Source organism: Mugil cephalus, chromosome 1, assembly GCF_022458985.1.
Source record: "Mugil cephalus isolate CIBA_MC_2020 chromosome 1, CIBA_Mcephalus_1.1, whole genome shotgun sequence".
NCBI lineage: Eukaryota > Metazoa > Chordata > Actinopteri > Mugiliformes > Mugilidae > Mugil > Mugil cephalus.
The window spans coordinates 14,714,254-14,741,651 of record NC_061770.1 but is presented as its reverse complement, the minus strand read 5'-3'; the positions used below and the strand labels follow the sequence as shown (position 1 = coordinate 14,741,651).

Sequence of the window (27,398 nt, the reverse complement as noted above, 5' to 3'; positions counted from 1 at the left end):
GTTTCGTGTGGATTGAGGAAATGGAGATAGAATAACGGTCAGCAAAAAAAGGGGGGTAAAACAATGCTAAAAATTAATGGAAGGAGGCAGGCCGCCTGAATGTGTGGCTGCACGCCAAAGCAAAGACTTGCTTCAGGTGATAGAGGGAGAGAAGATTATTAGGCTGATCTGGTTGTAGTTTTAATCATGTTCCATAAATCTCGCCGCTCTGCAACCATTCCACAGAGCGTAACTGCTTCATTTGGCTACGGGCATGCTCCGATTTGCAACTCTTACACACTCCCAAGTTTTATTTTCTTATATGCAAACCATATAAAGGGACATTTTAATTTCTTCCAAATCCTACCATGTGTCAAATAACAATAATAGGAATAATAATAATAATAATAAAAGAAATCAAAGAACATGATAAGCAATCTCCCCACATTCTCGAGGTTTCCCACAGTGCTTTGGTTAAGTGCTGGAATATGCTTTCTTACAAACTGTATGGACTTTCACAAAGATTTCTCTTCACGTGTCTGCAAATACCTGTGGCGGACTCTAGTGTGAAGCCCTGGAAAACTCAACAGAGTTCTGTTCTCAGCTAATGTTACCAAAGTGGATGCAGGGGAGGCTGCAATTGTGTCAAAAGAACACTTAAAACATGCTCAGCCACATTTCTAACCCCTCCACCACTACCAGCACCACCATGCCTCGCTAACCCTCCCTCCTCTTCCTCCTCGGTCCCCCCCCCCCACGCGTTCCCCTAGGAAGAAAACTGGGCAACATCTGGCTGAGTTTATGACTGAGAGAGAGAGAGAGAGAGGGAGAGAGAGAGAGAGAGAGAGAGAATTGGTAGACCATGAAAAGTGGGAAGAATTCTTTCTTGGGCAGTGCGAGAGTCTATTGTTGTAGCTGCCATTAGCGGCGGTGAAACTTTAATCTTGTGAAAATACTCGTTCTCGCACTCAGACGAAGTCAATGTTCACATTAGTGCCCGTCCGATTAAACACACGCTGCAGTTCTCGTGAAAGCAACTTTTATTCAGACAACAGAAACACGCCGACCACTGCAGCGTACTGTGGAACAAGTCAAGGGTGAGTACCGTTACCCCCAAAACTTTCACAGCCTTCACGACCGAGACAGCAGCACAAAACCACACACACACGCACGCACACACACTTTACAAAAAAAGCTGTACATGTTAGGGAAACACTTTTGAATTAAACCACAACGATACTGTACATTGAAAAAAAAAAAAGTAACGACACAGTGCTTCAAAACGCAAGTCACTTATAATCAGATTAGCCACTCAGATTCACGTCACTCCTCCACATAATAATAAGTCACACACAGCTGTTATAATTAAAAAAGAAAAAAAAAAACAGTAAGAGTGGCACTCAGATATTTTCAGCTGTAGAAAATGAAACAGAACATGATAGTGGTTCATTAAACAAATGCACGGCAGGCAAAAAGAAGAAGAGAAGAAGGAGAAGCGTATAAACGGATTGTTCTTACAGTAAGCTGGCTCATCGGAGGTCAGCTGTGTTTCCTTCCGTGTTAATTAAGGTCCCGGTTTTTCGAGAAGGTGGGAGCTGATCCTCAAACCTTCTGCGGGGGCTACCTCAAGCCCAATTTTGCATTTTGTATTGATTTTTTTATTTATTTTTTGCTGATCACTCTGCAGGAAACGCAGACAGACAATGGTGGTTTGCAGTGTAGTCTTGGATCAGAAATGATTAGGCTGCAGTCTCATTTCAGTCGACCGGGACGTCTCCTTTGGCACGGTACATCGAGAAGCTCTCTGCGGATTGTTTGAGGTCCACGTTGTCGTATTTACTAAAGTCTGATAATTAGCTGCAGAAAGTAAACACATCCATGCCACCACGAACCAGTCTAGGATCGGCATGTGTTTTGCAGCTAGTTCCACTGGCTCTGCTCATCCAGTAACTGTCGGTTGATGTAAAGCCAGGACTCTGTAGCACCACGGCACTGTGAAATGAATCCAGCTTCCATTCTATTGAAAACAGCTAGGGAAATGAAGGCAGCGGACCACATGCCAGTACCTTAAAACTCCCCACTTGATGGGCGATGCTCTGGTGAGGGACGTTCAGTCACGACGATGTGACTAGGTCCTCGGTGGGCTGCTGCATTTGTGAATGAAAGCGACATTCATAAGTAAGATGGAAACTATCTGACCATCTGAACGTTGAACTCGAAACACACTACATTCAGATGCTGCAGTGTGTATCTGCTGGTCATGGTGGGGAGAATGTGTGGGCTGGTGAATCAGTCCGCTTGTAGACGAAGCCTCGTAGATACCTCCTGGTATCTGGTTGCACAGGCAGCTGTGGGAAGAAACATTGAGAAACGAAGAGTCAGTGTAAGAGGTCAAATGCAAAGACACAAAAAATAAATGAAAAAATGTCACAAAGTCAAGTGAAGATGTATAGTTTTTAATTTGGTCATCGCCAAGATGGTTACATCATAGAATTACATCGCTTGGTCGTAGACGTATAGAAGTCAGGCGGCACTCAGGTCCAGTGTAGACATTTTGTTTTTTCCTAGCTATAGGTTGACCCTTTTCTTCCTGTAACTGTCTGGCGAGTCTCCAGAGCTCCTTAAGAATTCTCTAAATGCTGCTGGCAGCAGCCCAAACATCAAGTGGTCATTAATAATAAAATAAAAAAAAAAACCTCTATTGGAATGTGTCTGTTATTCTGGCTGCACAGCAGTCAGCAACAACTCACTTCTTTCCTGAGGGCTGTGAAACAATGATGTATGTCTGGCACGCTGGGGGCGCCTCATTGGCTGAGCAAACAGATCTCAAAATAACTACCAATCACTGAGGACGCTATCATCAGTCACTGAGAGGGGGCACGCTGCAAGAACTTTTAAGGCAACCTTGGCGAGTTGGCGTCAGAGGATAAGCAGTTGTCAAAATGTGTTTTGATTATGTGTAAAAAGCCCTTAAATCCTGAAGGGTCTACTTGTATCCTGCTGCATCCTAGGTTCGTGTTGCATGCTGAAAGTTGGATGTCAATTTTGTAAGTAATGTGTCCAGATTTGCAGGGCAGCTCACTCTCTTCCTGCCTCCCTCTGATTGGCTGCCAGGCAGAGAAGGACCATCCATTACATTCAGAAGTAAATAAACAGCCATAGCAATTAAAGTGCCATCATTTGTTATGCAACACGGGACATATGTGTGTGTGTGTGTGTGTACATGTAGCCGTTCTTGTGAGTAAGCATGACCAAATAACATCTGCACATGCACATGGCTATGGCTCTGTGTGTGTGTGTGTGTTTGAATTTGTGTATATGTGTGTGTGTTGGGATGCCATTCTCGGGTTTCCCTCGCCGTTGACTGCACTTAAATTAATGATTCGGGGGCCCAAGAATCAACAAATATGGCCCCCGGCTGGGTATAATGGAGAGCACGACCTGCCCATGGATGTGTTTCAAGACTGCTCATCTTTCTTCTCTGTCAGCACCTCGCTACCTCCACACAACAGGCGCATTCACTGCGCGAACTCGCATGCGACGCCTGCGTCCGCGTTGTTAACGAGGAAGCGCGCTGCTGTGCGGTCGTGAATGTGTGTACGCTTATCGACCTCTGATTATTTTACATGTCAGCTGGCCGGCGGAGTGTTAAAATCATACGAAATTCTATGTTCCTGCGTTGAGGCGCCGCCTTTGAGGCCATGACTGCGCCCGCTCTGGCGACCTGTGATGAAGCAAATCGTATTCCATCAGCTGGAAAAAGGCCAGAATTTATTTAGGCCAAACGGGCCTGACGAGGTGCTTAAAGCCTTTTAAGCTCACAAAGTCCGTATCCACAACTTTCTGCATCATCAGCTACCGTGCAAGTAAACTGCTCTGCACGAAGAGAACACTTCCGCGAGTTGTATACTTTTATGTTTCTGAGAGGTAAACTCCAGCCGGATGAGGCGAAGTGGTCTCTATAACCGACTTGGAGAGAAAAAAATAATAATAATAAGTGTAGTAGGAGCAAGTGGAAAAAAAAGCCCAAGTGAAACCAGCTTTTGAAACTATTTCTGCAGATAATTCCTACAGATGATGATGTCTGCCAGAAAGGGGTGCGCGCTTATGGAGGAGGAGAAACCAGTGAATGAGGACTACAAGTGTAGGAATGTGATAAATTGTCCTGTGATATCAAACTCCTGACCTGAATCTTTGCAGACTAGCTACTGAAAAAAAAAGGATATTCACGCCAAAGGTTCAGATGCATCCTTTTCCGTTACCAATATTGCACCACTTTGAGTAAAGTAGAAGGAAAAAGAGCAAAGTATTTAAAAAAAAATAAATAAATGAAATGAGCTTATATTTTTAAATGGCAAAATACCACTCCCTTTTTTCTGTGTAACTCCAATCAGCCATTCCTATCTTCTACTCCCTGTGTAGCCCTCATCCTCCTCCCTACTTCCCCACTCTCAGCGTACTTGATGGTGAGATTACACAGGGTGAACGCTTTCTCATATTAATACTAATTTGCCCGGCATCCGGAGACGGACGAATGACTGACTCATCAGAATCTGCAAAGTCCCTCAGCAGAGTCTGACCCCCAGCGAAGTTGAAAAAGTGCTCACGACTCTAAATATTTGCGGCTAGTGTTTATTTCGCACATATCGTAAACAGCATCCTCGGCCGAGGACCAGGTAAGTTGGTTTATATGATTCAGCACGATGTCTAATTTTGTTGACTGGGGTCGTTTCTCCTAGAAAATAACGGCTCTGACCTCAGCACTGGATATCAAATCTGAGAGCCCCGGATTTGCCGAAACCCTTCTTCCCGTTAAGTGCTACTAATATAAACTGCCTGTTAAACGGATCCTTGCAGAGTTTTGGGACCACCAGTGGTAGAGTGCTGCTCTTTCACTTGGAATTACCTTGTGGTTGGGGGGGGTTGCATCAAATTCAATTACCAGTCCAGAGATGCAGTCGGTCTCCTCAGCTCGCTGTACCAGGCTGGGGGTGGAATATGTGGGGAGCGGGGATCTGAACTCACTGTTACGTGAGAAAAATATTTATTTATATATTTTTGGAAACATACATTGCAAACGCGGATCTAGTGTGCGCCCATGGAACAAATTATAAGTCAAATTCTATTTAACCTTGGAAAACAACGCTAAAAGGGAAGTAGTTTTAACAAAATAATAATAATGCAAATTGCTGCTCTTACCATGTGTCTAATTAGTTGAACGCAGTCATGTGAACTAAAGGCAAATATCAGATATCAAAATCGATACATACACAAGCATCCCGTCATTCTGGAAGCAAGGCCTTTAAAAACTCCTAAAAAGCGTAGCCTACACCAAGCCGTCCCAGGAAGAGGGAATGTCTTCTCTGCAACAATTGCTTCAAGAGCCTCGCTCCTCCGTCCCTCGATTTCTCCCTCTCTCCCCCTCTCTCTTTCTTTTCTCTGCCTGACTTTTACAACTTCCTCCTGGTTGGGGCTGCAGCTCTAACCCAAACAAAACTCCATTTTTTAGTTATTGGCCCTCATGGCATGTAATGGAGAATCAAGCTAATTATCCCTACAGCTGTTTTCACTTGCTTTTTATGTAAGCAATACCTGGCTGATCCAGAGAGCAACAGTGAGGCCCTTCTTAGCGCTCCAGGCCTCCAGGCCGGCTGGAATTAGAGAGCAAAATGCCAGGGTTTCCTCCTCCCCCCTCCAACCCCCCCCCCGATACCGCCCGTGTGTACCCCTGAACCCATCTCCCAGCACACAACCCCACCTAACTCAGCCCGACATACCCCACCTCCCAGCACACCCAAGGCTTCCACTCCCTAATACACCTCTCAAACTGCCCCTTTGAAGTTTAACAATGCTGCTCTTCAACAGCTAAGATGGATCTGTATGACAAGCGCTCATTTTTTTTTTTGTGTGTGTGTGTGTGTGTGCGTGTGTGTGTATTTCTTTCCCCCCTGATGGCAATTAATGAGGTAGGTGAGCCAGGGTGTGGCTTGGGTAAAATTGGAACCATCTCCTGCTGTCAAGCGACTAGAAAGAGACAGAGCGAGCACATAAAAGAAGAGGGAGGGAAAGAAAGACAGAGGGGTGAATGCGGAGAGCGGGAGAGAGAGAGGGAGAGGGGTAAAGAGCGAAAGAAAACAATCCCTCACAGGCTAATTACATAATTTCCTTCATCTGAGCAAACACATGCTGGGTGAAAGCAAGTGTGAGCAAGCCTCGCGGATGCCAGTCCGAGAGGTGCTGAGGAGACCTACACTAACGCAGCCTGCAAGTGCTCTGCGGCAGCGGATAGCCTGCGTCACCGAGGCACCGGGCCAGATCTCAGAGGCAACACTATCTGCGCAGTTTGTAGCTTTTGCAGGAGTCATATCCAAAACCTCAGTATTGATTCTCCCTTCACCAGCAAACTCGGGGTAAAGTGACTCAGTGCAGATAAACAATTGCTGGTGTTCTGTTTCGCCGCATAACAGTTCATTCCTCACTGCAGCCAGAAATCTGTTCAGTGCAAACACCACTAGGTGGAGTTGACTGTTGGTTAAAAAAAAACAAAAAACTATATCTCATGTATCAAACTCATTAAACTCCCATAGAGAGGCAGCATGCATCTGTAAGTGAGTCAGACGCTGCGCATGGTTCACATGAGCCTTCTTATTGTTCAAACACTTCCTCAGCATTCACTCCTTGTGCCTCTCCAAACGGACATCTTGATTTGAAATGAAGAGGGACAGGGAAACAGAAGGAGACGCTATTAGCAATTTTTAAACTTCTATTATTCCTGCGAAATTATAGTACACTCTGCCAGCTACAAAAAGCAAAAGCAAAGAAGGAATTCTTCTCCCTCTTTCTCTCTTTTTTTTTTTTTTTTTTTCTTTCTCGTCTGTAATCCGGTGAGGAATGATGGAGGGCTCTGTGTGGAATGGTGGTGAGTTTCCCGGGTCCAGCCAAGGTGCGCCAATGCACAAGGTGATACGGCTGGAATCTGCAGCACCTATTACAAATGGGGAGGTTGTTTTGACATATTCCCCGCGCGAAGACACGAGCGGCCTTCCGCGATATCTAGGCACGCTTGCATAAAAAGCGGCGCTGGGTGATGAAATTTACACACACAAAGATCACACATCACACAAGGGAACGGTGAGAAAGAGTTATTGGTGGGACATGTTCAAGTATTCATTAATCACTTTAAGGCCCCGAGGCAAGAAAGAAACTATGTTCATAAAAAGTGCATAAAGTTCATGCGGGTCCAAAATACAGGTTTGCGCAACAACAATGAAAGGTGCGCGGAATTCTATCTCCCAGCTCCCGACCTTTTGATCTGTCTCTCTTAGCGCCCAGATTTTTCTCTCCAACTAATCTTGCTCTTAGTCCTTTGAGCTTTTTCTGTCTTATGATTCATCCTCTCTCCCTCTAAGCACAGTGTGAGTGGCAGTGTTTATGTTATTGAGTGAAATGTGGAGAGCTCCACCGTGGGCTAGCCGCATGTGTGTCAAAGTCTGTGTATACAACCCGCCACTGTACCTGTTTCTCATAGTCGGAACGGGCCATAGCAACACCTTGACCCGGAGTTTAACCCTGACGTGGAGCGGCGGCGGCGGCGGCCCATCAGAACCGGGGCCTGAGAGGCCTGCACACGCCTGCATCTTGAAAGCAGCGCAGGCCCAGCCAAGCAGGGGAGACAAGTGAAACCTGAGCCCACATTAAAGCATCTCCATCAGGTAGGAGATCAGGGGAGGCCTCCATGCTCTCAGGGTTTGCGGGAGTCTGGGCCTCTGAAGCCCTATCTCACCTCCATCTGGAAAGAGAATCTGAGGGTAGTCTGATGTTCCGATAAGAGACCGTGCCGACTGACATGGTAACAGCCTCTCACCCCCATTTGCAAGGAACCAAGTGGATGCGAGTCTAGTTGGGGGGGGTGTTAGGGGTCGGGAGAGGGGGTTGAGGAGGATGGGAGGGCTGTATGCGCATGGTGGCATTCACTTCGCTTTGAAAGTTTGACCCACTACTCTGAAAAGTATGCGCAGACTGAAGCTGGAACTGAAGATTCCTGCGAATCACATATGTTGTGCTTTTTTTGAGAGTGCGCACACACGCACACCCACGCACGCACACAGAAATGTGGGAGAAAAAGACACGTCCGACATGTTTTATAAGAGAGGAAATTTTCCGTGCGGGAGATACAGAGTGGGCTGGTGTCAAGACCCTTTCCTGAGAGACGGAAAAGAAGACCAGAGCCAGAGAACTGGTAAAACCCCTAGTCTGCACAAGTATTAGAAAACACTTTTATTAGTAAGTTCTTCTTTCTTTCCTTCTTATCTCATGGGTAATTGTGACTGTGCGTATTACAAAAGCCATGCCGTGCTCGTCCAAGGAGTCACTCCTAGTCGTTCCTAGGGTGATGTCAGTGCTCCATCTTCCTCCTGATGTCTTCTCAAGATGTCATCCACTCTACTGACCCATCGGTTTTCACTCCTGACCCAACTAGTTGCTTCCTTTCTTTAACTGCCCACAGACTCACAGCTTCTCCATCTGTTCTTTATTGCCCCGTAGTTCAGTTCAGTTCAGTTTCCCCTCTTAACTGATTTGCCCTTCCATCATAGCAGGCAGAATCAATTTTCCTGTTCGTTGTTTCCGTAAAAACGGACTCTGATCTGACATTACACATTTGATAAAAACAGCGATTCACATTTTATAAAAACCCGGAGCAAGAAATGTTTGAACGTGAGCCTTATGTACTGTAAAGATAGTGCGGGTGCGCGGTGACTGTAAATGGGCACGGAGACAATAGAAATGAGGGCTTGGATTCAGAATCATTCGGTTTGGTCTCGTTTTGTCGCCTCAGATCTATTTGGGAGATAAAGATTGCTCAGTCCAGTGAAGCAAATAAATGTGCGATCTCAATCTGCTCTCAAGGAATAACAGTTCTACCTTCATGGAGGTGTGTGTCGGTGCGTGAATCCGCGCCTGCATGTGGATCCGCGCGTGGAACAGTTGTGTCAGCAAAATCTGATAATAGTGTCTTTTATGGAGCTGAAGGTATTAGATGGAGATTTGCACATTTGCACATACGATTTGTGTTTGGCCTCCTGTGTGTTAATTTTTTTTCACCTATCCCACCTGGGCTAGGGGTTAACTGATTTAATTTAGAAATGTACTCTCAACTGTAGTCATGTTGTGCTTCTTTAATGCACAGAACCTGCATTTTATCTGCCTTTATTACACTGGACACAAAATGTGTCAACACACGGGCGGACACAAGAGTGGCAAAGTTGTACTCGCTGTCAAGTGGAGTGAGTGCCTTTGTTCTAACACAGCTGCACCGTGGCGCTTAATACTAGGTAAGTCCGGTCTCAGGAAGAACCAATCATGTTGTTGGCTGAGTCTGTTCGCGGCTCCTGGGGTCAGTATAGCCCCAGGACATGAGACACACAGGATATACGCTGGGGATAAAGAGGGAGGCTTTCACGCTGCCTGGTGGTCGGCTAGTGATCTCTGCCTCAATGTGAGCTCTGTGTCAGTGTGCGGGGGCAAAGGTTGAAAGAAGGTGTTAAAAAAAAAAAACTTTTAATCTTTTAATGGTGCTCATTTTGCAACACGCGTCGAAACATACGCATATTCAGTAATATGACACTCTGTTCCTATCTAGAGTAAAAATGTGATTAAATATTAACATTAGCAGCATGTTGGATAGTGAAAAAGGTGGGAAGGAGCAGAGGTGGGACCTGATTCCGTATGTTGAGGAAGTGGGGGTGACGCACAGAGAGATCGGAGAGACAAAGGCTGGGCAGAAACAGACTATAGGGGCATATAGGGGCAGGAGAGAGGAGCCAGAAACACACACATTATGGCGATAAACAGCTATCCGAGTTATCCGAGCTTGTTACGATTCTTCTACCACAGACACCCCATATGCAGCCTTCTTGAACCTTTAACAACCTCTCGGAGCACTCTGTGCGACAATGCAGAAAGCGCTGCCAGTGCAACCTAAATGTGGATACTGCAGGTCGTAAATAAGAATCGTAGAAAGCGTCAGGCTTGGCTCCGTCTGCAGATAGAGTGTAAATAATCCTCATTAGGTCTGACAAAGTGGCTCATAGCTTTGTGTTATTTACTGCCGAAAACACCCCGTACCCATTAAATAAGCTTTGATAGAGCCATCCACACTGACAGTGCTAGGGCTTCCACATAATATTTAGTTTTGACCTGGGATTATTGCAACAGGTCATGATGCACTGGCTAGGGAAATACTTTTCTGTATGAAAGCCAAGAATGATATAGGGTGATGCCGGGACACTAATGTATGTAAACCTGTCCTCACTGTTTATGAAAGTCGGTGGAAATATTAATGTGGTGGCTTTTCAACTGTGGCTCCTTTAATTCATATAACCTGAGCTCATGGTGTGCCGTTTCAAACATTTAACTAATATCAGGACCGACAAGGATGCACGCTAAATTACCTGTGACAACGTGATTTAGTGACATGTGCACAGACTTCCAGGAACACATAAAATATGCAGTAAAAAATGCTTGCGTGTCTGTAGGTTTGTGTGTGAACCTGGGCCATTTTGCCTGGGTGGTGCTGGGAATAGTATCGGCTTAAGGCTGAAAGAATTCAGGCCTCCCAAGCAAGGTCATGTGCTGATGTTTAGTAGGAGTTTTCTCAGGTCACAGGCTGTGACTTTCAACCGCCACTCACATTGCCCCGCATCTTTGAGCAGTCCTGTTTAACTGGCATACCTGACATCTCTCGCCCAGCCTGCTGTAATGATGGGTGACAGCTGTCTCACTCCAGCTGCGTAGTTAAAAGGAAGTAAACTCAAATTGTTGGAAGACGTAAAATGGACACTACATAAAAGATTTGGTATCCCATGGCATAATTTCAGGAAACTGGAATCTCTGCAAAGCGCACCCAAAAATAATATTTCAGATTTTTCAATTTTTTCTTTTAAGGCAAACAAAATAATCAACAGAAATGTGAGTTGCTGATTTTGGACCGACTCTTGATATTCATTTCCCTTAGACCCATACACTTGGGAATTAAGAAACATAACCATTGTAGTTGATATTAAAGCAATTGGTCACTCAAACCTTAGAGAAAAAAAATCCACATAATCTCATTCTGTGTAAAAGTGCATTCCAAGATTAGTTGGAGATAATTTGTGGCTTCAATAGTCTGAGTTACACAACTCAAGCGGGCATGTTCCCAGTATTTTTATTCCAGACAGTGCTTCCTTGTGAGCTTCAGTGGAGGTATAATGACAAGTAAAATGTATTTTGTACTACTATAAATATTTCTTTTGTCAGACTGCTGGAGTTCATATTAGCTTTACCTGAATTTTTCAACTAATTTGTGCACAAAACAACATCTGTGCATTTGATATTTCTTTTTGTAGCCTTTGTAGGAATGACATTAGGATATCATTTCTGTAGTGTGAGCAGGAGAAATGATTACAGTTAAAAAAAAAAAAAGTAGCTATACTTTTAACCTCCTGAAACCCCGTATCCACATATGGGGGCATTTCAGCAGATTCATTCTACATGCAATCATGGGACAAAAGTGGACAAGGGGCAAAACCTCATCAGACTTTACAATTGAAACTTGCGTATTTATGCTAATTAACTTAATAAATTAGCTATAAAATTCTGTCAATAGTAACGAGCTGCAGATAATTAGCTCGTTAGTTAACTAAAGTACTCATTTTAGGACTTCGGGACATCATAGTTTGCAATTATGGTTTTGCTCAGGTATTAAAATAAACTGTTTTTTATTTTGTTACATTGGTGACTTTATTATAATATAGCATGAAATAATCGACATATTTGTTTTTTTTTGTTTTTGTTTTTTTTAAAGATGGACTCCTTGTTTAAAGATGACACTTAGTTTTTAGTCTTTTGTCCTGCTAATCCCAATTACTTTGGAGAAATTAAAAATGCAATACAATCAAAAGCTTGGATCTCAAGAGGTTAAAGCTGCACTGTATCACTTTTACTGCCCCCTCATGGCAGTGGGAGTAATTACACAGAAACTGTTGATGCATTACCTATGTTGTACAGTCCCTCAGTCCATTCTTTTCTTTCAGTGATCTCTAGCAACGAAGCAAGACGTATTCAGTGTTTCTCCTTTTTAGACTTTAATCCTTCCTCTGAATCCTGGAAATCTGAGCTCATTAGACTTGTCTAAGTCTAAGTCTAAGTCTAAGTTCAGTTCACATACATAACTTCTGTTTCTCTGTTAATGCCTCCATGATACTCCATCCATCTATTTATCTCTTTGGTAAAAACAACAACAATAATCATTGCTTGTTGACATAAAATGCAACCGGTACTTCAGTGCAGGTTTCACTACAGACAACAGTCTTCCAATTCTGAAATACAGAGAGAGTTATGTGGAGTTGATAGGCTGAATCAGCAATGTGTGAACTTGTCTGTAAAAAGTCCCACACTAACTTATAATGTAAACCCAAGCTTTGAGAAAGTGTAGTTTGAATAAGATGCCATGGCAATCTAGGATGACATTTCTATGGATACACGAGCCAGCTGAGTGGTAAATGTACCCGGTGGTGGTTAAATAAACACAGATTGCTCCCTGAGGTGCCCTGGCTTTGCTGTACATGCTGTTTGCATTGGCATCATCTCTGCCAGACACTTCCCGTTAAAGATCCACGCCACAGTCCTGATTTCTACTATTTCGGACTACGGCAAATTATAAAAATAAAATAATGTCACCGCCTGTTTTCCCTGTCCACTTAACTTCTCTCCTTATGTTGTCCTCGTAGGTCTACGGAGGGAAACACACATAGCACAGCGCCCTGCAATAAATTAGCATTGGCTCCTGTAAATGCCGATACACATCTGTGTAGTGTTTGTGTTACACGGGTAGTGTTTCATAGGGATAATTACATTGTGTCTCTCCCCACCTGGGCTCTGACACATGTTCGACAGCTCAGACAGACACGCCCAACCACCTGTAACAAATAACACGCTGAAGTCAAAACTGTCGGAGTCACCGGGAGAAAGAGAGAGAGAGGGTGTAGGAGACTTCCCTTGTCTTCCCTCTAAGAGGTATGAAGAGACAGTCTGAAGCACTATATCAACAAAAAACTGAGAAATGGGCAACTGGGCTTGTTGGATTTTCTGTGAAACCCGCTCATTCAAGTGCTCAGCTGCTTCAGAGACATATTTGAAATACATGTTTTTCTTGCATCTGTGAACACACGTCCCTGAATGCACACAAGAACAACAACCCTATGTCCACCCTTGTATTGGGTCCAGTTCCCATACAGGTGAGAAATAGTGGCAAAATGGAGGATAGGTTACATTTACATTGGAATTATGTTTAATTTTACCTCTACACGGCTTTTATTCAGTAACAGAATGAGCAACCTTGGCTTTGACTGCAGCGGTCTGTTTGACTCCAGCTACCGCAGAAAGTGATGGCTACTGGAGTAAATATTTCAGGAGCCCCTGTCCAATTTAAGATTTATGCACACTTAGAAGCACATCCATAGTGAAGAAGCAGCAGCAAATAGCAATGGCAGAAATAGACGAGGAGAATAAAAGACAGCGACTGAAACAAGGAGTGATGGGGTGGGGGGGTGGGGGGATGGGGGGGGGGGGGGTGTAATAACAGTGGTTAAGACGTGCTCTTTCATTGAGTAAATCTGGCTGGGGCTATTTCACACTGTAGGAATCTCCTGTTGACTAGATCAAAGGCTCCCCGTGAGACAGGGCTTGTAGAGAGCACAAGGAACAGGTGACAGCTCCGACACACACGGAGGCATTTGCACATGCACACGCAAACCACCTCCGCCAACAGCACCTCACACACACACACACACACACACACACACACACACATATTTGAATGAACACACAGTGAGATCAGAAAAGCAGAGAGTGGCAGGTCTTTTTGTGTCTAGATGAGCCTGGGGGAAGTCTATTTGAAGAACTAGGAGAAAACCATACATGCATCTGTCATCCGAGCTTCGAAAACCACTTAAAAAGAGTCACTAAAGGCTGCACACACACAAATACACACAGTAAGTATGCAATGCATATGACAAAGTATATTCAGAATTTACAAGTATGAGCGTGACATGTACCATATGAGCAGAACACTGATGAGACTAACACATGTACAATGGACATCAAGATATGAATGGTATAGGAAGCATGTGCAGCCTCATGATGGATAGATCTAATATAGAGATGGCCATATCCAGAGGGGGGTGAACATAAGGCTATGTCATCACTGGCCCATCTCTCTACATACGTTCCATCACTTTTCACTCCCTCCTATAAACAGCAGGATGGAGGATACTGTAACTCCCACACACAAGGACGCACAAATGCACTCGCAAGGACACATGGAATTGCAGGAAAACACACAGGGATTCGGCAGAGTGCGCACATTGGCCCTAATTGCGGCAGAATTCAGACATGCACACAAATGCATGCATGCATATACACATTAACATTATCACAAAGAAAAATGGATCCTGGGTGGTCTCAGAGGAGGAAATCTTTCCACTGGAAAAAGCTCTGGTTTTGAAATCAGCAAAGCCCATTAATGCTAAGTTCAAACTACATTCATATACGTATACACACAATCGAGTGATTTCCATAGGAGAATGAAAGAGAAACAAATCTGTATGATCAACCACAGAATATTAACTGAAGGACTGCACACTCAACAAGTCACACTCCACCATCTCTCTGCTAGTTGGTCCCGGATCATATCAAGCTAAGATGCTGTATGTTTAACATGGGAAGGCCCCACCTTAAACAGGCCATTATGGCCAATAGCTTTTGCTGTTTTCATAGAATATGAGAAGATTACACAGCACTATGACGGGCCAATTACGTCCTTCACTAAAACATACCTCTATCCCAACAACTCTCTAATGATGATGGCTTAAACGTTTTCACCAATAGACCCCTTTCAGCTGGCCTGGCAGTCAAACATACTCTGTGGGTATAGTTAAACACACACACACACACACACACACACACACACACACACACACACACACACACACACACACACACACAGCCATAGATGCTGACTGAGTCAAATTGAATCCTTGTGTTAAATGTACAGAGCATCCCTCACGCCACAAAGGGGTGTTTGTGTGTGTGAGTGTGTGTATGTATGTCATCCCCGTGAACAAATGTCTTCAATCTGATCAAGAATTGCTTCAATTGGACTTGAGGAAGAGAGGGACGGAGACCGATTCATATGTAGATTAATGTAACAACAATGTATGTATGTACAGTACGTGCATACTTCTTTAGTAAACATCATGGTTTTCAAGTTTTTTGTAAGCAACTGGTAAATCACCTGAGGCTCCACGACCTTCATGATAGATTTCAATCAGGATTCTGCATGAGCCACTGTACTAAAACCGCTCTCTCCAGTGTAATTCATCAATAAGATAGTGACACTGGTACATACAAGTGTACACTGTTAGGGTACATGCTGCTGCTATTGCTTATAATAAAGGCAACACTGATAAATTGTGACACTATTTAGTCGCACCCAAGGTAAAGCTGGTTTCACTTTGTCCACGCTTCATGGCCCCATAATGCATGACACACTAGATTTGGCATCATCAATACGCTGATGACAGACACTTATACATGGCCCACGAATATACCTGTAGACTTCAGCACAGTCACATCAATGGCTCAATGAATCATCAGAACTATTCTTGTTGTGCTCTCCTTGTTGGAGAGCCTCTACAGCAGGGCGTATTCTATCTTACTGCTTCTTGTTTTACTTAGTTTAGTCCCTTAGTCATAGGGAAGGTGTTTAAGGGACAAACAGTCCCCCTCCCTCAACTACAGGTTAGTATCCAGCCGTTAATGGGAGTTAGTTGCATCAGTTTCTGGTTCTCATAGAAACAAGTCAAGCAAGTTTCTGATTTAGACCTCAACTTCCCACCAGTCCATTAGAACCGAAGAGGCTACTCGAATGAGTGTCGAAACGTCTTCTCAAAACTCTACAAGTCCAGTTGCCTTTTTAAATGCCTTCTGGAAAACTTATTAATGTAATTTCAAGAATATGTCTTGCCAGTCGAAAAAAAACAAAAAACTATTCATGCTCTACATTTCTTGTGGGATGGACAATAATCATCTCCTTAGTCTACCTAAGAATAGAAAAGTAAAAAATTAAAGAATTTTGATCACATCACAAAGGTTCTCAGATCACTGACACAAAGTTTGCAAATGTTACTTTTTTTTCATAAAGCTTTGCTCGTACAATAAGAGTCTTTAAAAGTGGTCTGAAAATCTTCTGTTTTTCTAATCTCTTGGTTAGTTTTATATTGTATAAAGAGTCAGACTGAGTTGGTTGTCCACATTAACGTGTGTGGCATAAAAATGTGAAGAACTAGAATGTTCTCTGGACGTTTGCTTTGCTTTTTGCTTCAAGTGCCAGTCTTCCTCTCACATCTTCTCACAACATCCTTTCTCCATCCCCCTCTCCACTCAAACCTGTGTCACCTCTGACCCAGGTCCAATTCACTACTGTCATTATGCAATTAACACCAATTAAGTCATTTGGCTGTAAGAATGTGTGTGTGTGTGTATCTGCATGTATGTACGCGCATACTTGTGTGTGCGCTGAGTGTATGCGCACATGATAGGGCAATTACAGCAGCACAAGGGAGCCTTTTGGAAGCGGAGAGCACTGCAATCAACCAATCAGACTTCAGATGGCTTTGACATGAAAAGAGAGCATGGCCTCTGCTAACCCCGGGGGTCAGCCTCAATTTACTCTATTTACCCACTCAGGAATGACTCTCTGTGTGTGAAAAAGGAGACACAGATAGGGAGGGAGAGGGAATGATGAATAGGCATGGAAATGTCTTGGTTAGTGAGTGGGAGCGAGGCAGAAATGGGGAGAAGGGAAGGGAGAGAGGGAGCAGTAATGGGATGAGAAGCCTTGGGGTTGTTGTGCAGGTGAATTTCAACGGGTGGGAGGGTGGATGAGGGGAGAGAAGGGGATGTGGGTAGAGGCCTTCAGGTTGTGTTTGCAAAGCTAAAAGGCCAGCAGTTGGAGCCCATTTGCTAACAATTTCCCCTTGGAGAGTGGCTACACACACACACACACACACACACACACACACACACACACACACACACACGTTTTTACAGAGCACAGATGAGGAATGACACTTGGCTGGAGCTGTTAAACAGTGAGATGCTCCATCAAGATAATAGGGCCGTTTCTGCAAAACAAAATGTAAAAAAAAATTACAAAAGCACAGGGCTATTGGGTTACACCAGCTTCTGTCAGCTTTTTGGATCCACTTCTATTATAAAATTGTACTTTTTTGCTTTGTGCCTTATATGTTATTTCAGATGTACTACAAATACCTTATAAAAAAAAATGCAAATCACGCTTGCATTACTGCTGACCATTTCCAAAGCATACCCCAGATTTTTGGACTGCTTGTCAATATCACAGAGAACCGTGTGATATAAGTGCACAGAAATTAGCTTAATGGAATTCATGATCTAAGCTTAAAGATAAACAAACACCAAGAGGCTGCGGTGGAAATTTGTTTCTCCCACTCAACAAAAAGTGTTGCTTGGCAACCAGCGCTGATATCTCAGGGCATCATTAACTGTCTCAGTGAGAACACCTTTAAAAAACAATCAAAGCATTTATCATTGTCACAGATGTAATTGATTAAATACGGCAGTATTTTAGGTTTGAGTGAAATGATAATGGCTGATTGGATGATAACTATCTTCTTTTAGTGATTTAGTTGCAAAACTATGTGCCCTCTAGGGTTTAGGGTTGTCTCAACCTTGAAACCAGTTTGCCAGTATTTATTTTACAGTTAAAAACGTCATGTTTGTGTAACTCCCCTCGACCAACAAATCGAGCCACTGATCAATCGTCCAGCTGTGAGGTCTGGTGCCAGGACCAGCCTGCGCAGCAGTGAGCAAAATAACAACAGCACCAGTCAGCCCCTCAACGCACCAAACAACCTCCTGGCTACAGAACAAGGGACGGCAGAAAAACCAAAAACAGACAGAGAAACTTAAAGAGAAAAGAAAAGAGAAGTAAACACAGATGCTCAGTATTTCCAGTGCTCCTGGTCAATAATATCATATATCTGACAGAGGGACACAGGTTATTCTATATCCATTGTGTGTGTGTGTGCGCGTTTGTGTGTGTTTGTCAGTGAAAAACTGCTCCAGGGGTCTTAGATGCGGACTGTAATCAGGACCACATGACTCTGCCGCAGGAAGTCCTCCAGCGAAGGACAGGAAGCAGGAACACAAGGACCACATCATTAGTCTCGCTAGTCCCAAACCCCACAGCCAATGGGAGCCTTGGACAGGGTGGGAATGGGCGTAGTTGGTGGTGTGTCCACAGTTATATACATGTACCATACATTCGTATTCGTGCGTGTGGTGCCTGCAGGCTGGTATTAATGACTTATTTGTTTACTGAGAGTAATGAGTCCAGGTTGTGCATGTTTAGCAGAGTCAGAGCAGAACTCTGAAGGAGGGATGGGCCTGCCGCCAGAACACAAGAGCTAACACACACACACACAGATCCCCAGACAGTACAGACAAATGAGAAACAAATGGTTCCATTGTATGGACTATACCTTGTCTCATGATGGCACCGTGAGAGCGCAGTTTTGAAAATGGTCCGCCCAAATAATCGCCAACCGCACAAACACACATTCAGACACGCACCTTCTCAAACCCCCACCAGCAGCAGCCCTCCTACCACACTCTCGCCGCCCCTTCCTTCTCTGTCCTGCATCCCATCAAGGACTAAAGAGCCTAATTTCTGTCGATGGCTTACAGGTGGCCAGTGCAAGGTGAACCACATCCACTCCGCTGGCTGACACACAGACACACACGGGCCGACACAGAATTCATGCCTCTAAAACCTACCCTCTTATAAACCCAGTGCCAAACATCAAAGAGAGTAGCACACCTTAACACACCTCAAAGGCACCGGAGACACACAGTCGAGCATGTGTGCAAACACAGGCTCGCACACACGCACACATTAAAACATTCAAACTCAAACATATGCACACTCGTAAACTTTAAAGCATGAAGGATTTTCAACAAATGGTCTGAGGGTCAACCCTAGGCCTGGTACTATCTCATGTTTCCAAACAGAGTAAAAACCTGCCAGAGCTTTCATAAAAATCTTATAACTGTTAAACACTTTTATGTACGAGTCTTTAAAAAAGCAACGCGCCGTTGAAAAAAGTTATCAGCGTCTGAAAATAAGACCCAGAATCTAATGTTTTATCCTGAAAAGCTGCTTTTTGGAAATTCTTCTGCTGACAGCAACAATCTACTAAGCACGAGAAGACTGTTATAAATGACAGCAACATTATGTGGAATGAGGCTCTCTCCAGCTCTAAGCTCAGTGTAATTCAGTTCCCACAATTTGCTCATTAGCTCTGAAATTTCATCATTGCTACAACTTAGCACATGTCAACTTCAATATCTGTGTGCTGCATCAGCCAGAACCACGCACCAACACACACATGTGTGCGTTATTTTAATGCCGTGGGTTTTTGATCATTCGCTGCCTCTCGCAGAAGTTTCACATTCTTGGATATCCATCTGTCTTTCTCAGTCATCTCATGAAGGTTAAGAGGTGTGCTGCCAAATTACAAGACCGGGCTGAGAGATTGAACTCAAGCTCTTTCATTCTTTCAGCCAGCAGAGGTGTGTGTGTATGTGTGTGTGTGTATGTGTGTGTGTGTGTGTGTGTGTGTGTGTGTGTGTGTTTTGAGTGCATAAATGCTGTGTGCACTTCTGCACATGTAGATTGGATTGCAGCTCTTTGAAGCCATGCCCTTGCCTTCATTAAACACAGTCCTAGAGCCTGGAACAGCTTTCTGGGAATGTGTCAATAGCTTGCACAGAGACGCACATGCAAAAAAAAAAAAAAAAAGAAGAAGAAGAAAAAAAAAATGCACACACACTACAGCGCCAGTAAAAATGACCAGCTCTCTTTGAAGTTGATGTCACTGTGCAAAATGATAAGATGAAAGCTGATCATCGCTCCTCAAAAAACAAAACAAAACTAAAAAAAAAAAAAAAAAAAAAAACTTGCAAAGCCTCAAATGCACACTCTGCCAGCAAGTCTGCACCTAGGCCAGGAGGGCCTAACGGGTGCCAAGCTAACTGCTACATGCCACACTTATCAGCTGCTATCTGATTGGGCGGCGATCGCAAGCTCCCACTTGGAAATTATAGATTAAAAATGGACAAGATCTTTTGACAAACAAGGCCCTTTGAAGTCCTGTGGCACACATGGGTCCCAGACCTGGAGATGACTTAAATGGGTGAAACTGAAAGAATTCAAGGTAAAAATCGATGCAGACAAAGCCACGAGAATGTATTTGATTAACGTTGCACTGCTGGTCCTCCTTTAAAGTGTGCACCAAGGAGACAACACACAAGCAGGCTGGCCGCAATTAGGTTGGAAAAGATGAAGCGTGAAATAAAAGCAAAATGATGGTTCAAATGACAGTCATGCCCCCTTACGCTATCGTTTGCTTGCTTTTTTTGGACATTTTTGTTTTAGATGGTTCTCGGCCCTGTGCACGTCTGGGACAACTTTTAAAAATCAAATACGCTCTAAACAGTCATCAAGGATGCGGATAAGATTGAAAAGGTAGGCAAAACACTGAGCTTCCTGAATTTATCTCACAAGTGCCAAAACCAACTAGCTTCGAGTCATCTGAGCATCTGCTCAACAATCCTAGCGTGTGTTGCTACCTTTAGCGGGGGCTCAGCTCAGCCAGAGGAGTCTGACACGAGAAACTGTAAACAGGGTTCAAAGCGGGCGCATAACTCTCTTAGTATACATATCACACACACACACACGCCCGCGCGCGCACACACACAAACAGATAAATGAGAACCAGGTAAAAGGGAAGACAAAAGAGAGTTTGGGAATGTTAAAAGGGACATGGGAGGAAAAAAAAAAAAGGAAAAGATATAGTGAAAGTAAGCAGCAGTAATCCCGGTTCCCTCCCTGTGGAGGCGTGGAGGGAGTGATGGAATGACCTGCTCACACGCATTTAAACAGGGGCTTATCCCAGCACTTTGATACACCTCTCTATAATTGCCTGTGTACATTTCTGTGTGAATGTTTAGAGTGTATGTGTGTACGTGTCTACGTAAGTGTGCAATGTTGTCTTGTCTGTCAATCTCGGTCATTACCTTTAATCCCAGGGATGACACTCTCAATCCTCTCTGTCAACCCGGGCCTTTGCAGCAGCACTCAAGCAAGGAACCGGGTTTAGCACTTGCTCACTCTCTCCACGCACACACAGCGGCACGCACGCTCACTTGTCAGGTAACACCAAAGCAGGTCGCAAAGAGAACAAAGCATATTTGCTTGCCAAGAAAAGCAAACAACTGTCCCACATCTGTATATGAATAAGAATGCGAGAGTGAGGGGGGCAAAAGACAGAAAAAGAGACGGACAAACACGGCATGAACTTTGGACATAAAGAAAGAGGAAATCAAGCAACACTTCCTGTGTTTGGAAATTCAAAACTGCCACAAAGCGATGATATAACATGACTACAAGGAGGCTTATTCTGATCACCGAACGCCAACTACGTTTAAACTAAAAGAAAAAAAAAAAAAATATATATATATATATCTGTAGCTATTCATTATTCTGTTGATCCCCCCTTTTCTTCCCCTCTCTTCTCCTCCTTAAATCTTCCTCTCCTCTCGCCCCCCATTTTTCTTTCCACCAAAAAGGGAATCCGAGAAATGTCCACAAAACATCTTTCACCAGTTGTTAATACTGTTTCTGCTTTGCCATGATAAAGTCACGGTATGTTGCCTCATTCCACCCACCCACACACACACAGACACAGACACACACACACATCCACACACACCCACACCCACATACGAGAAAAGTGGACCTCATCCACGCTGGCCTCCAAACATTCACTCACTTGAAGATATTTTGTAGAGCGCGCATGTACACACACACACAAAAAGGGGTCGCAACCCATTTGAACTGTTTGATGACTCGAGCCTCTGCCCTCCTTGCTCCCTCATACGAATCTCTGACATCAGAGCATGAGGTGATAATGTCTGAGTGTGTGTTGAGGCAGGATGAGGCAGAGGTAGGTCTGACTGAGCTGACATAACAACACTGACATCACTGATACAACGTCTGGCCTGTGATCTCAGTGTGTGTGTGTGTGTGTGCGTGTCTGTGTGTGTGTGTGGAAAGGACCAGCTGGCAGTTATAGCTCGGATCTGGCAACCCCTTAGCTGATCTGGCAATTGCTGGCCCTTGTTGACCCCCCGGTATTGAGGGGAAATATGCTCTCAGTAGGTGGTGTGGGTATGTGGTCCAACTCAAACCCTCCCACAAGATCAGTGAGGCCTATCAGTATGAAAATGACACTGGCCAGTGCGTTTGAACTTTATTGTTGCACAGAGGCAGCATTTTATAATAGCCTTTCTGAAGTTATTCTAATTGCCATTTTGTGGGAGCAAAGGGAAATCTTGGAATAAAAGTCGGAAAGAACCAAGGATTGAGCAAGAGCAAGAATGGAGAAGAAAAAAAAAAGCAGTTATTTTGCAAAAGGCTTGTTTCCGAGTTCAAAGGAATGGGGCCGACCCTTTGTGTAAATGTGTAAAATGCAAGTCGGAGTTATTCCTTTGAACGTATGCATATACATACACACACATACATTATACACCATACACACAAACAAATTATGGCTAAGCCTAGTTATTACCTAAGCAAACAGGGCTAGTCTGGATGGAATGCCTGCTGTGAAACACACCACTTCCAGACACAAAGGTTTGCGTTACAGGAGGGGAGCAGACACACGCGCTCTCACAGTTTCGACACGCACACACTTTACACGCACCGTGTCAGAGAAATAACTATGTGTATGTGTAATTAGAAGGCAAAAACAACACAAACACATGTTTGTATCTTGTTCTCTGGCCAACAGTTCATTTGCACTGCGCTGCAGAAGGTTCTACTAAGGCATTGTTTTTGGTGCTGCTAAACACATGGCGTCTTTCTAGGCTAGCAGGAGGTTGAGGCCGGCCAAGGGCGAACACCTTCACGTGTGCGGGGTCCATGTTTGCACCGTGTGTGTCTGGCCGGGGAAATGATTCACAAAGAACAATAAATACTGTAATTATTGGTTTTGTTCTGTCATTGTTTGGATTTGATTTGCCAGAAGACGTTTTGCACTGACCTAAACATACTGTGCGCGTACTGCGCATACGGTATTGCATGTCAGTGGATGCACTTTATTGGTTATGAGGAGGACCCATGATACACAGCCAACAGAGGCACATTGTTGGTGCATGTTCACAGGCTTCTTCCCTGAGTTACGGCTGAAGAAAATGCAAACAAATAATTTAAATACCTTAAAGCTTACACAGGCAGGAGAAAAATATCATGCTAATGAGATGAAAGTCAAACTCACTTTAAAAGATTGCTTCATCACGCACCAGATTCACCTGCCACTGACTATTTGTTGAATATGTTTGTCTGCAGAGAGATCGCTCACAGAGATAAAAACACACAGAGAGAGAAAGCAAGGGAGGTGAAAGAGAGAAAGACTGCAACTCAGAAAGAGGAAGGCTTCAAAATTGAATTGAGACGCAGAAGAGAAAGACAGATTGCATCCATTCTGGTATGCCATCTTTACGATCTGCCTGTGAGAGAGCGAGTGAAATTAAAGTCAGGTGTGGTGTGATGCCGAAAAAGCCATTTCCCCATTAGGTCTATGGAATGTCACATAAACAAATTACACAAATACTTTCTCTATAAAAGAAAGGGTGAGCTTTCTGTAACTGCGCAGTGAAACCCGAGCCGGCCTTTATTTATGTGTGTGACAGAGTGTTTACATTGTCCTCTGCTCCCATCCCTTCAGACGGGGAGAAGACCAGGCCTCCGACAGCTCCGCTCCTGTCACACTACCTGTCTGTCTGTGGGATTTTTGTTATGGAGAACATGTGTTGGCCCCGTATGTGTGTGCGTGTTCTGTGACTGGGAAAAGCCAAACGGTTCTCTGTCCTCATTACGACCAGCTTAACCACACAACCACAAGTGATGAGTTCAAGGACAGAAAAAAACACAGGAAGCCAAGAGAGAAAACAGTGATGAATGACCATGATTCTGATTTATGAACTGCTCATCACTGTGTCACACACTGGTTACAAATATCACAAACACTTCTTTGTCCAGAAACCAGAAATGTATCCAGTAAGTTTACTGACGCCAGCAACACCTTCCTTCACTACCCCTTGTGACTAATCCCGCCTCATTCAGCCAACAGCATGGCTGCATCCACGTCCATGATGTTTCTGTGATTGCTAGTCACTTCTTTTGACTCTCTGTGTGGTGAGCGTAAACATGCAGCGACTCCTGGCCTGGCAGATCACTTTACGCTTGCGGAAGTCTAATGTTAGCTGGCTAACTGGCGCTTGCAACCGTGCCTGCGCTGCTTCCCCTCCCACCTGTTGTTCACTGCAGCGAGAAAGTAAACTTGATCTCGATCTGGTCAGTCCGTGTCGTAATAGAGGCAAAGCTTTTGAATGTCGGTTAGCGGATAGTAACACTAGAGCTCAGGCTGAATCCTCTTACCCACGCAGCCTTTTCCGACGAGACTGACAACCGTCAAGCTACAAGACCCATCTTTTCTCTCGCTGTCAGTTTACAGAAACACCTGCGATGAGTAAATATGTTCAAATCAGGTCAGACACCAGCTAACGCTGCTATGGCTCAACATGCAGCGACCTAACCTTATTTATAATCCAGAAACCTAGAATGAGTTCAGAGCAAACTCTGATGGTGCTCTGAGACCAGCACCGTGAGGACCACCCAGCAGTGGAGCTAATCCCATAGCTGCAGGGTTGAATCCTTGCTGCATGCACACTCTGACAGGCTAGGCCACTCCTGGATAGGATATTAGAGTAGAGCAAAAGGACAATGGCACCTATTGACGACGGGTGTTATGTTTTATCCTGCCATGTTCTGCCTTTGGTGAGAAAGAATTATCAAGAAATTCTCCCTTGCTCAGTCGCCTCCCTCTCCCACCCTCAGCCAGATGGTGAACAGCTCATGTTTAAAATATTTTTTCTTACAGGTGGATGACAGGAGAATTTTTCAAGACCTGACCAGGTGTCACAGGAATATTAAAGCAGCGTCTCTCAGGATTTGTGTCCGAAAACTTGACGTCTTATTTGAGAGGTTCTTGGGAAACCTCGGCGTTTTCAAAAAGTTACGACATCCACTTCAAATTTTGCAAACCAACAGCTGAAAATTTTTTGATAAAAACACATTTTTACTGCCCACTTAGCACCCGAGGTTACCGTGGGCAACCATCTCCACATTTCGCGTCGCCGTCTCGACAGAAACGCAGAGCAGCCCACTGCTGGTTCTGCTTTAGCCAGTCAAACACATTCACGTCAAAACTATCGCCAGTGGCGCTCGGTAAGACACAGCGACGGAGAAAGAGAAGAAAACACACAGAGAAATAGAAAAGGAGCAACGTTGATAGAGCGATTTCCGAAGTGGAAACTTAGGAATGAACAACAAATCAAAAAAGAATCGCTGCCTAGGCCAATCAGCGTGCATTCCAATGAGAATCCTCTCCAGACCAGACCAACAAACCCCCGGAGGTGTACACAAAAAAATAAGACACATACACAACGTGACCCAGATAAACAGCAGCATCCTACCTAAGGTCTTGACCATGTGTAGCCTTAGCACCACTAAAACTCTGTGTTGAATCTGCGTTCAATCTACCCCCAGCCTCAACACAACTGTATATACGTGAGTTTGTGCATATGTGTATGTAGGTGGAAGGGACTAGGGGGTAGCCATGATTCTATCGCCAACAGATGGTACTAGTGTCTAGGCTCATTCCTGGCAAGGATACCTCTACTTTACAGAGAAAGGATAGTGGCAAGACCAAAAAAAAAAAAAATAAAAAATAAAAAATCAAACTCAAATTTTGTATGTGTGCGTGACGGCACTTCGCCGAGTTTGTCAAACAGATAGACGTCTTTTGCTCTAGAGTCGTAAGAGGACAACACACTCAACAACAAGAATGCAGGGATTTTTGAGTGTTTGCGTGCTTGCACAAATGAGCCTGTGCTTGCCTACTTTCAATATTTGTGTGTGTGTGTGTGCAGTTGCGCCTTTGCCAGAGTGTGTACAGGGTTGCATGAGAGTGTGTGGTTGTATAGATCCCCACTTGGCAGTCACAGTGAAAGCCGAGGAGGGTCTTACATGGGCTTTAATCCTGTGCTGAATGTCATCGTACAAGTGCGGCTTTTCCAGATAGGAGTCGGGGAAAGAGGGGGCGACAGAACCGTGCTGCACAAGTGCAAAGTTGTGTGCGCATGCAGGCGTGAGTATATGCATGCACGGCAAAGGCACCAATGGAAAGCACCCTGACCCACTGGTTTGATGTCAAGGATTATAGCACTGGCATACAGTACAGTAAGCTGTGAGGGACACACAGAGCAGGTACAGGACTAATCTTCTTGTCTGAGCCGATCTAGTGACAGAGAAAGAGGCCACTCTGGCATCCAATTCTAAGGTTTCACGGGAAAACACAAGCTGGTTGAAAACGCACTGCACAGCCCAACAGGCTGAGCAGTGTTGGACTAATTTTCATTTGGGCCAGAAGTTTATATAGTTTTTTTTTTTTTTTCAGTGAGGGGCCCAAATGAGAAGTTTATTCTGTAGCCCCAAGACTCAGGGGCTTTAAAACATTTTACTACCCATGTCATATGGGCACCCTGCAGCAATGGGCCTATGACCCATTTTGGGATTTGAAGCCTAAGATCAACAAACATTATGCAGGTTGGAAAGGTCGCTGATATAGAATGTCAGCTGCTATTCTTTTGAGGAGAGGAAGGCCGTCATAACTAATAACACGGCGAGATGTAAACCGTCGAGGGAAGTGTTGTTATTTGGACAAACGTCAACGCGGCACATCTTGCGTTTTACAAGCGTAGCAGACGCGGACGACCTTTGGGAGCGCGCTCGGCTAGCGTGAGAAATAAACTGCAGCCTACTGTTATACGAGGCCTAATTAGTGGTCAGCCCTTAATGTTGAGTGGCAGCCCAAAGGTTGTTGATGTTATTGCAGAAGTTCCGCGATAGCCCAAGTCATGAAGCCTCTCCGCTGACTCTGCACCGGGATGAATTTCAGCGGGAGGAAACAGGTAAATTCCTGTTAGTTTTCCTCTTCAGTTCTAAAAGGAGCGTCTGATAGCAGCCCCAGCATTTCTATAACAGGGTAAGAAAATAGTGAAATTCCTTCTGCTATTACTTATTAAAATACATTTAGTGTTATTCCTCCGCCACAGTGTTTCCGTGGGTGTCAATCTTGATCATAAGTGTTTGC

At 44.3% G+C, this 27,398-nt stretch overlaps 1 protein-coding gene across 1 annotated transcript in view; it reads right to left on the bottom strand.

Annotated features, from left to right (window-relative positions):
* Positions 1-1,001: 1,001 nt before the first annotated feature.
* Positions 1,002-27,398, bottom strand: part of LOC124996733 (ERC protein 2-like) — a 144,526-nt gene continuing 118,129 nt past the window's right edge. The window contains exon 19 of the mRNA XM_047570018.1: positions 1,002-2,327. The gene's annotated coding sequence lies outside the window, so the exon portion shown is untranslated. The remainder of the gene's footprint in view (positions 2,328-27,398) is intronic.